General features: G+C 44.2%; 1 protein-coding gene across 1 annotated transcript in view; it reads left to right on the plus strand.

Moving 5' to 3' along the window:
- The first annotated feature begins 554 nt into the window (after positions 1 to 554).
- SLC1A6 (solute carrier family 1 member 6) overlaps positions 555 to 10,520 on the plus strand; it is a 57,417-nt gene continuing 47,451 nt past the window's right edge. Inside the window, exon 1 of the mRNA XM_073220247.1 lies at positions 555 to 782. The gene's annotated coding sequence lies outside the window, so the exon portion shown is untranslated. The remainder of the gene's footprint in view (positions 783 to 10,520) is intronic.

The following is a 10,520-nucleotide window of genomic DNA, read 5'->3' on the forward strand; positions in this document are numbered from 1 at the left end:
CACAGGTATGAGGAAGGGTACCAGGTGGAATGCAAGGTGGAAGCCTTACATAACAAGGTAATCATGAAGCCCCCAACCCTCACTCCAAGCCGGGACTGCCTATCTGGGATTTTACCTTGCAACTCTGTTGTACTGGGTCTCTGCATATGAAAACACAAATCTATATCCTAATTAATACAGACTTTGGTATTAGGAGAAGGATGTTACCCCCATAGAACCCCAAATATATGACATTGGCTTAATACAGTGATTCTCAATCAGGGAAAATTCTGCAGTTCACCCCCCTACCATTCCCCAGGATATTTGGCAAAGTCTGGAAACATTTTAGGTTGTCTTGCGTTGCAGACATCTGTTACTGGCATCTCCTGAGCCAAGGATGCTTTTAAATGTCTTCTATTACACAGGACAGTCCCCCACCCCCCCAGGGCAAAGAATGATCTGGCCCCAAATGTCAGCAATGCTACAGCTGAGAAACCCTGGCTCAGTGGGAAGTGGTAAGGATACATGCATGCATTTGGGGAAGCTGGTTGCTCATGTTCTGCTATGATAAAACATTAGGTAAAGCCGCTCATTACCATGTGGGCAGAGCTGGTTGGTAGCTCTAGAGGAAATGGTTTTAAAAATTTAGAATGTCAGAGTGTTGTTGACTGCATCTTGCTGCTGTCAGCAAAGTCCCGTAAAAGCAAAAGGTTGGACACAGAGCGCAGCCAGACAGCACGCAAGCAGAAACAGAGGGAGCAGACTTGCTGAGTGAAAGAAGCCAGGTGCAGAAGGCCACACAGGTATCATTCTTTTTATATGAAATATCCATAGAGACAGAAAGCAGATTAGTGGTTGCTATGGTCTGGGGCAAGGGGGGCCGATAGGAATGACTACTTCCTGGGTATGGGGTTTTATTTTAGGGTGATGATGTTTTGGGGTTACATAGTGACGGTTGGTTGTGTGTAGGACATAAAGCTTCAGTGAAGAGGAGTTCGATGAGGGAGAAAGAGAGAGAGAGAGAGAAGCGGGGGCCATCCAGAATTTTTAGGCATATTGAGTATATTTATTTGTTTAGGAAGAATCACTAATATATATTGGCATGGAAATGGCTAAATAATGACATAAAACAAAGTTAAGGTATTATAGGCATATTAGGTCTATTTAGGTGAACTTGTCAGCTCATCATTCCTCACAGATAGAACTGATCAGAAATCAATAGGCTGGAAGTCTATTAAATTTTTTGAGAGAATTTTATTATTGAAGAAATCAGAAGCATGGTTTGTGCAAAAAGCCTGTGATTGTTCAAACCCCAAAACATCACAGGCTTTATGTTGATACTAAAGAAGAGATACTAAGGAAGAGAGCTTTGCAATTTGCACCCCCCCCCTCCCCAAGGTCCTACCTCTCACGCCCACTTATGATGTATTTTTGGAGAAAGAGAGACAAGCAAGTCCCTTACAAGGGCCAAGAAAGAAGTTATGGAGGACAGTGGGCAAAGAAGTTACTCTAGAAGAGAAGAATGAAGTGGGAAAGTGAAGCTTTCCTGTTACTCTTAGTTTATTCAGATTCCCATTATGGCCGAACACATCATATCACAGTCAGGAAGAGCACGTTGCATCCTGTGCGATGGGCTGTCACTTCTGAGATTGTGTTTACAGAAAGACTCACGTCTGTTTTGTTCTCTCTCTCTGGCTCATCTTCCTTGCCTTGGTTTTCACACTTCAGTGATGTGAGCTGCCACGTTGGAGTGGCCCGTGGGGCCAACAGCCTGTAAGGAACTGAATCCTACCATAGCCTTGTGAATAAGCCTGGAAGCAGATCCTCCCCACACAGAGCTTTCAGATGAGACCACAGCCCCAGCTGACATCTTGACTTCAGCTTTGTAAGAGACCCTGAGACAGAAAACTGAGACACAGTAAATGTTTCAAACTGCTGAGAATTTTGGTAATTTGTTACATAGCAAAAGATAACAACCATATGTTGCTGACTCCTTAACAGAAAACAATGTACTGTTGATTTCTTGCAATGCTGACCCCTGCATATAACCACAAGGAAGAACTACTGTTTTTCTCACCAATTAAAATACTGAACAAAATAACCAAATTTTTGTGGTTTTTAAAAACCATCTGTGAAACCTTTTTTTTTGGTATCATTAATCTACAATTACATGAGGAACATTATGTTTACTAGACACCTCCCATCACCAAGTCCCCCCCACATACCCCATTACAGTCTCTGTCCATCAGCGTAGTAAGATGCTATAGAGTCACTACTTGTCTTCTCTGTGTTGTACAGCCCTCCCCATGTCCCCCCTACATTATACATGCTAATTGTAATGCCCCCTTTCTTCCCCCTGCCTTATCCCTCCCTTCCCACCCATCCTCCCCAGTCCCTTTCCCTTTGGTAACTGTCAGTCCATTCTTGGGTTCTGTGAGTCTGCTGCTGTTTTGCTCCTTCAGTTTTTTCTTTGTTCTTAAATTCCACATATGAGTGAAATCACTTGGTACTTGTCTTTCTCCATGTAGCTTATTTCACTGAGCATAATACCCTCTAGCTCCATCCATGTTGCAAATGGTAGGATTTGTTTTCTTCTTATGGCTGAATAATATTCCATTGTGTATATGTACTACATCTTTATCCATTCACCTATTGATGGACACTTAGGTTGCTTCCAATTCTTGGCTATTGTAAATAGTGCTGCGATAAACATAGGGGTGCATATGTCCTTTTCAAACTGGAGTGCTGCATTCTTAGGGTAAATTCCTAGAAGTGGAATTCCTGGGTCAAATGGTATTTCTATTTCGAGCTTTTTGAGGAACCTCCATACTGCTTTCCAGAATGGTTGAACTAATTTACATTCCCACCGGCAGTGTAGGAGGGTTCCCCTTTCTCCACAACCTCGCCAACATTTGTTGTTGTTTGTGTCAAATCTTTTTAAGAAGATATATCAAATCTTAATTCTGAGAGACAGTTCTCTGAAGGTGAGACTCCCTTGCAAGTTAAAACAAAATGTTCTCAGTTCTCAAGTTTACTCCTGCATTTTCATTTTACCATTTTTTCTAAGTTGGGAAACACATATAACATTGCGTAAGTTAAGGGGCACAGCATAGTGATTTGATTTATTTATGTTGCAATATGTTTGCTACTTTAGTGTTAGCTAACCCCTCTGTTTCATCACATAATTATCATTTCTTCTAGGGGTGGAAACAAATAAGATCTATAGATCTATCCTCTTAGCAAGTTTAGTATTTGTAACACCGTTTTGTTGTCTCTAGTTACCGTGCTGTGTATCAGATCTCCAAGACTTATTTACTAGTTACACATATGATGCCCTCACACATTCCAAGTTTTTCTTGGACAAAAGGATCTTACTCTATTCCCGGAGAAGGACGTCTTTAATCATTTGCATAGAAGGATTTGCCATTTGCTAGCGACCAGGTACTGCTCAGTGTTAACTCTGTTCCCTTTCACAGTGGGGGTTTTAAATCACCACTCTTGTTGGAATCCCAGGACTGTTGATTTGATGTATGGAGCAGATAACTTACTTTCTGGTTTACTGATCACAAGACCAGGAGTCACTGCATTTGAATTTGATGGAGAGGGAACTTCTCATCACCCAGGGGTCCTACAGTTTGATGCAGAAGTATTTATGATGGGACTTTAGGGTGTCACCCTAAATCGAAGTGGAGGAGACATTGGTCAAAGGATACAAGCTTTCAGTTATAAGATGAGCAAGTTCTGGAGATCTAAGGCACAGCATGGTGATTATAAGTTAACAATACTCTATTCGATACTTGAAATTTGCTAAAAAGGTAGATCTTAAGTGTTCTGACTGCACACACACACACACACACACACACACACACACACACACACATAAAAGGAAGTGGTGACAATGCAAGGTGACGAATATGTCAATTAGATTGTGGCGATAATTTCATAATGTACACATATATCAAACATTAAGTTGTACTTATTAAACATATACAGTTTTTATTGGTGATTACACCTCAATAAAGCTGTTACAAATTTTTTATTTTTACTTTGAATATGACTACGAGAACCATTTAGTTTAGTTTGGAGTTCCTCTGCCTTAACACAATTGACTATTTTTGGCCAAGTAATGCTTTGTCATGGTGGGGGTCTGCCCTGTGCACTGTGGGACATTTAGTGGCATCCCTGGTCTCTACCCACTGAACGCCAGTAACACCCTTTGTTGTGACAACCCAAACTACCTCCAGACATCGCCAGATGACCCCTGGGGCACAGGGGCAGAATTGTTCCTGATTGAGAACCTCTGTTTCATCCAACTTGTGTTGGGATTAAACTACTGTTTCCATCCTGTGCAAGTCTTCCCAGGACAGCATCCCTCGCCAAGTTCTAGCCTGAGGTTGATTGCTTCTGCGTCAGGGAGCTCACTCACAGTATCCCCCCACCCTTCCCACGGTAGACATCTCTGAGAAGCAGCAGATCTTTCTTAGGCGAGAATGGGAATGACTGCAGAGGGATATGGGGGCCTCCTCTTGAGGTGATGAACATGTTTTGGAGGTAGAGACAGGTGGTGTTCGCACAACATTGAGAATCTCCTAATTCCAATTAAACTGTTCACTTTAGAACAGCTAACTTTCTGTTATGTGAATGTCAGCTCAAAAAAAAGAGCATGAGTTTTATCATTTCTGGAGATCTCCCTAAATACCAACATTGGGGTAAAATGTCACATAGTACTGTCTCAATGAATCCTCACAGAAACCTGATGAGACAAGTACTTCTATTATTTCCAGGTTTACAAGGGAGATAATGGAAGCTCAGAGAGGTTAAGCAAGTTGCCTGAGGTGACACAGGAAGGGCCAAGCCCAGGTCTACCTCTCTCCCCAAACGGTGTTGTACTGCTCCCCCTGCCAGTCTTTTATTTTTTCGGAAAAACTGGAAAGATAAAAAGGAAGCTATCCCACTCGTGGTGAGCTGGTTGACTGCCAACGACCCTTTCCACTTCTGAAACTGAAAATTAAATGACCCCAGGCCAGGCCCCTGCAAACACTCTGCGAACTTCAAGTTAGTCCGTTTATTTGTAACAAATATTTGTTGTCGTGTAATAAGTATTTACCCCGTGTTTGCCATGTGCCAGGTACTGGGGATGTCAGGGGGAACAACACAGATACGACCCCCCCACTGCAGCAGACCCTGTTGGTGTCCCCCAGCTAAGTGCCCTTGGCACCGTTCCCGTGCATATTACACGGGCCTTCTCAATGGCTAGCCCCTGCACCTCCCTGCCCGAGCGCCCTCTGGCCCTTGAAAAGCTTGGCTCCTGCAAAGGGCGGGCCGGAAGTGGTAAGGAGTTACCTCCCGTGTCCCCAGCAGCCCTTAATCGATGATTGACTAGACTCATGAAGCACCCCAGCTCCCTGGCTCCTTGCGCGGGATAACTCTGAGATGCCCGCTCTCTCTGAGCTCTGAGAAGTCTCCAGCAGGACTGAACCTCTCAGTTGCCCGTGGACCTAATTTGTTTAACACCCTTTACTGGCTGCCTTCTCTTCCCTGCAGCGCTGCCCTGCTCGTATCCCGGGGCTTCCTGGGGGGCCTGATACATTTCTCACACTTGAATTCCTGTTTTGGGGTCTGCTTCTAAAGCACTCCAACTAAGGCATTTCCCTCAGGGACTTTACAGTCACTAGGCTGTTGCACACAGAGGGAGTGGGAATCACAAAGGAAGGCGTTGGGTACTATGGGCATGTATAACTGGGGGTTTGCCCTAGTGTACAGGGCCAGGGAAATTGATGGTGCTGGACAAGAAGAGGGGTAGGGAGAGAATTTTCTGTTTTTTTTCCTTAGGGCAGCTTGCAAGTAGTGTCTTAGAAACATCTTTATGCAGGTGTGATTAAATAATTCACTACATGCCTTGCGGAATGCAAATAACTTCCATTCACTGATATAACACTCTGGGAGAGAATTTTCTAAGCAGAGAGAGTCATGTGTGCAAGCACACAGAAGACAAAAGAAATTTTGAAATGCGTAAGACACTGTAGCAGGCTGAAGGCTTCCCTCCCAACCCCCAAAGAGGTCCATGTCCAGATCCCTAAAACCTGTGAATATGTTACTTTCCAGGGCAAAAGGGACAGTGCAGATGTCATTAAGCATCTTGGGATGGGGAGATAATCCTGGATCATCCAGGTGAGTCCAGTATAATCACAAGGTTCCTTAAAAGAGTCAAGGAAGAGGGTCAGAGTCAGAAAAAGGCAGTGCAACGATGTAAGGAGAAGTCAGCAAGAGGTTTGAAGATGCTCCTCCTCGCTTCGTGGATGGAAGAAGAGGCCATGAGCCAAGGAATGCAGGCAGCATCCAGAAGCTGGGGAAGGGGGGGAAATGCGTTCTCCCCAGAGCCCCTGGAGGAATCCTGGCCATGCAGACGTCTTGGTTTTGGCCCGGTGAAATCCGGCTTGGACTTTTGACTTCCAGAACTGTAAGATCTGAATGTGCAGTGTTTTAAGCCACTAAATTTGCAGTGGCTTGATGCAGCAGCACTAGAAAGTGCGTACAGAAAGTGCTCACAGTTTTGGAAGTGGGGGGAAGTTTGCCTGAGGTGGTGGGAGAGCAGGAGAGGGGAGCAGGCAGTGAGGTCAGATGGATGGGCTCTGAATGTTTGTGCTCCCTCAGATTAATACGATGAAATCCTAACCCCCAGGATGACGGGAGCAGGAGTTGGGGGTCTTTGGGAGGTGATGAGGTCATGAGGGTGGAACCTCCATGAATGGGATTAGTGCCCTTATAAAAGGGACCCCACAAAGCTCCCTGGCCCCTCCTACCATGTGAGAACACAGTGAGAAGACACCATCTCTGATCCAGAAAGAGGTTCTTGACCAGAATGTGACCATGCTGGCACCCTGATCTTACACTTCCCAGCCTCCAGAACTGTGAGAAATAAGTGTTTGATATTTGTAAGCCACCCAGCCCGTGATATTTTGTTACAGCAGCTCAAATGGACTAAGACAGTAGGGCTGTGGGGGTAGCGGGGGCGGTGGTGCAGAGATCCATTCTGGACAAGAACGCCCCCGCTGGCTGTGTTTGCGCATTACAGGGAAAGACAGCCACAGGGGGACCCCTTTAAGAGGTGGCCAGAACCGACTGAAAGGTGGGGGTGGGAAGTGGGGTGCAGGGTTGGAGGAAACAGATTTTAAATTATTAGGAGTAAAATCAATAGGGTGTTTGACTGCAAACAAAGTCTTCTAGTGCTCAACAGAGCGGCTGGCTTCTCTGATGCTCTGATGTTGATTCAGGCGTTAAATCAATGAGAAGGATATGCTCTATAACCCAAGGCAGAGAAGTTGCAGGCTAAAGTATGGCTTTCCTGGGCCTGAGGCCCCTTCAGTTTTGTGACCCCTTCATCCTTAAAATCATTGTTTTAAAACTGATTGGTATACCTGACATGGGGTCCCTAGTGTAGTCAAAATCATAGCGAACAGAAAACAGCATGGTGGTTGCCAGGGGCTGGGAGAGGAGAGAACAGGGCATTATTGTTGCCCCAGGACAGAATTTCAGTTGCACTAGGGAAAATGAGTTTTAGGAATGGACGGTGGGGATGGTCACACGACTTTGTGAATGTACTTAATGCCTTAAAGATGGTTAAGATTTTAAATTTAACATTCAGTGTATTTTGCCACAATAAAAAGAAGTGGAAAAAAACTGCATTGGCGTAGAGATGAATTAATCTAGGTTGGATTATGTAATTTTAGTTTAAATCTTTGCAGTCGTATATAATTATTTCATATGACATATGATAAAAATATTGTACATAGTATAAATGCTGTATGTTACATATTTATAGGTTTCTTCTGATGTTAAAAGAAATTTTTTTTTTTAACCTGGCCTCCTCGCCGTTTTCTGAACATCTGACACACAGCTGCTTCCGGGACTTTGCAGTAACCATTCCCTCAGCCTAGAATACTCTTCTGCAGATATTTGTATGGCCAGATGTCTCACTCCAAGTTTCTGTTCAAATGTCACATCATCTGAGAAACCTTTTTCAGACTCAGTATCTAAAGTAGCAGCCTCCCCCACCCCTCCCCCCCACACTAATTCTATTCTTACTTCGCCTTTCCTGGATTTATAACTCTTATCACCCTTGAAATATATATCGTTTATTGCTTGTCTCTTCCCCACTAACATGTAAGCTCTTTGATGGCAGGGGTTTTGTCACTACATTTGTAGTAATTAGAAGAGCCTTCACATGTATAAGGTGCTCAGGTTATTGAACAAATGAATGGGAAGTGCACATTTGAAAGTAACGCGGACATTACCTTCGAAGGCTAACTCCTGAGCTCTCCTTTCAGAAGATATCATCAATGTCTCACCTTTCACCACCTCCGCGACGGTTTATTGTCATATACATCTTTCTGACACTTCTGCAGGTGACTCCTAATTGCCTCCCCCGTTTCGGCAGCTAGCAGCCTGCATCTTTTAGGCAGGTAATCAGATCTCTCATACTGCTGTTTAAAACCTGATTGTTTCGTGTCATTTTTAAAGTAGAATTCACACTCTTTACTATGGTCTGCAGCACTACAAGATGTATCTACCTGCTACCTAATTTGCTAACTTCTTTCTTTGTTTTTTTTTAACACTTTCTTGCTCAAACTGTGCTTTAATGTCTCCCAGACATGCGCAGTGCTTCTTCGCCATAGGGCCTGTGTGTAGTTACGCCTCTGCCCTGACCGGTCTTCTTCAGCGCCCTCACGCGTCTGTCTCTTTTACACACAGGTCTCATTCTCATCTTCAATTTCCTTTCTCAGAAAGGTCGTCACTGTCCACCAATCCAAAATAGCTTCTCCATTCACTCTTAATTTTGGTTTATGATAAGTTATAAAGAAAATGATCTTGATTATTAATTTTCTTTTCTTTCCTCTTGATTCTTTTTTTAACTGAAGTATCGTTGATACACAATCTTATGATGGTTTTAAATAAACAACACAGGAGGTTCAACAGTTACCCATATTGTTAAATCCTCACCCCCTCTAGTGCGGTTACTATCTCTTAACGTAGTACCATGTTACAGAATCATTGACGATATTCTCCATGCTGTATTACTGTCCCCATGACCAACTTATATTGTGATTGCAAATTATTGTGTGGGCCCCTCTATTAGTGTGAGCCGTGATCAGTGCAGACATTGGTCCCGGGAAATTGGGAGCAGGGAGGGAATACATTTCAAATAATGGTGTGCATCAGACTTCCCTGGGAAGCTTATTAGAATGCGTATCTCAAAGCCATGCCCTCTGAGGTTCAGACTCTGTAGATTTAGAGTGTGGTCCAGGAATATGCATTATTGATGGGCCCCGTATATTTTCTCATGCACTGGGCCCTGCACCATTCTTTGGGGCAGTGGAGTACCTTACGTAGGGGCACCTCCACATTTTTTAAAGTCCAGACTTAATCCCTTGTTTGCTGGGTTGCATTTCAAGTCTTGCTGGTGCTCAGAGCCTATTTCTTCATCTCTCCACGGGGATGATGACACCCATGGGATCACTGAGAGGCTCACTGGGTGCTCACAAAGCAACCCGGGGCAGCAGCTGAAATCTCAGCTTGGAGACAATTGAGGGGATGTGCAATCTCTGTTGGGAACATTGGGTGTGCTGAGGTGACATCTGGGGCAGTGTCAGCAGGGATAAATCGGCAGGCTGCACCCCAAAAGTTAAGGCATTGACTCAAGGGGAGCATCTGCAACCCTTCACAAGGTGTTTGGACGTGATGCGTGAGCAAAGACGCCAGCAAAGGGACAATCCCCAGCCCCAGGAAGGACCTGCGAGAGGCTCAAAAGCCAGAAGGTGGTGGCAGCTCTGTGCTCCCAGAAGATGCATGGGTTAAGCCAATGGGATCCCTTTCTCTTTGGTTTGACCAAGAGGGACACTGGCCAATGGAGAGAGAGGGGTAGGGCCATTTATTCCCCCAGCATCTGGGTGGCAGTTCTGCAAGCAGTACCTCAGATAGGGGCACCTGTCCCTACAGATCTACCTCATCCCTTCAGACTTACACATGGCAAAGGCAACTCCCCACAATTCCTAGCAGTACCTTGATTCTGTGCTATCCCATGCAGTTTCCCTACGTCCTGCCTACATCTTTGCAAATACAGGTGATTCTCATTATTCATGGCAGTTATGTTCTATGAAGTCTCCCAAATACTGAACCATTGCTCCCAGAGGAAATACAGAAATGAGTTCTTGGGAGCCTCCGGTCATATTTTTGTTAATGGATGAATACATAACTTTGTTTTATGTGTGTTTCTATTTAAATATATATTGTCCAATAAAATATATATTAATGTGAGTCATTAATGTTGAACTCGGCCAACAGCATTGCAATGCATGCCCAAGCTTGTGTAAAACACACATTCTCTGGGTAAGGCATATTGTAGTCTTCCAGAGCTTAGGAGTGTCAGCACTTCAGCACTATGCTGAGGGGCCATTTTAAACAGCAAAAACTAACCAAAGGCACAAAAATATGAATAATGTGGCACTAGGTAGACCCTGAAAAGGACACTTGTTTAAATAGGA

This window comes from Manis javanica, chromosome 13 (assembly GCF_040802235.1).
Source record: "Manis javanica isolate MJ-LG chromosome 13, MJ_LKY, whole genome shotgun sequence".
Taxonomy (NCBI): Eukaryota; Metazoa; Chordata; class Mammalia; order Pholidota; family Manidae; genus Manis; species Manis javanica.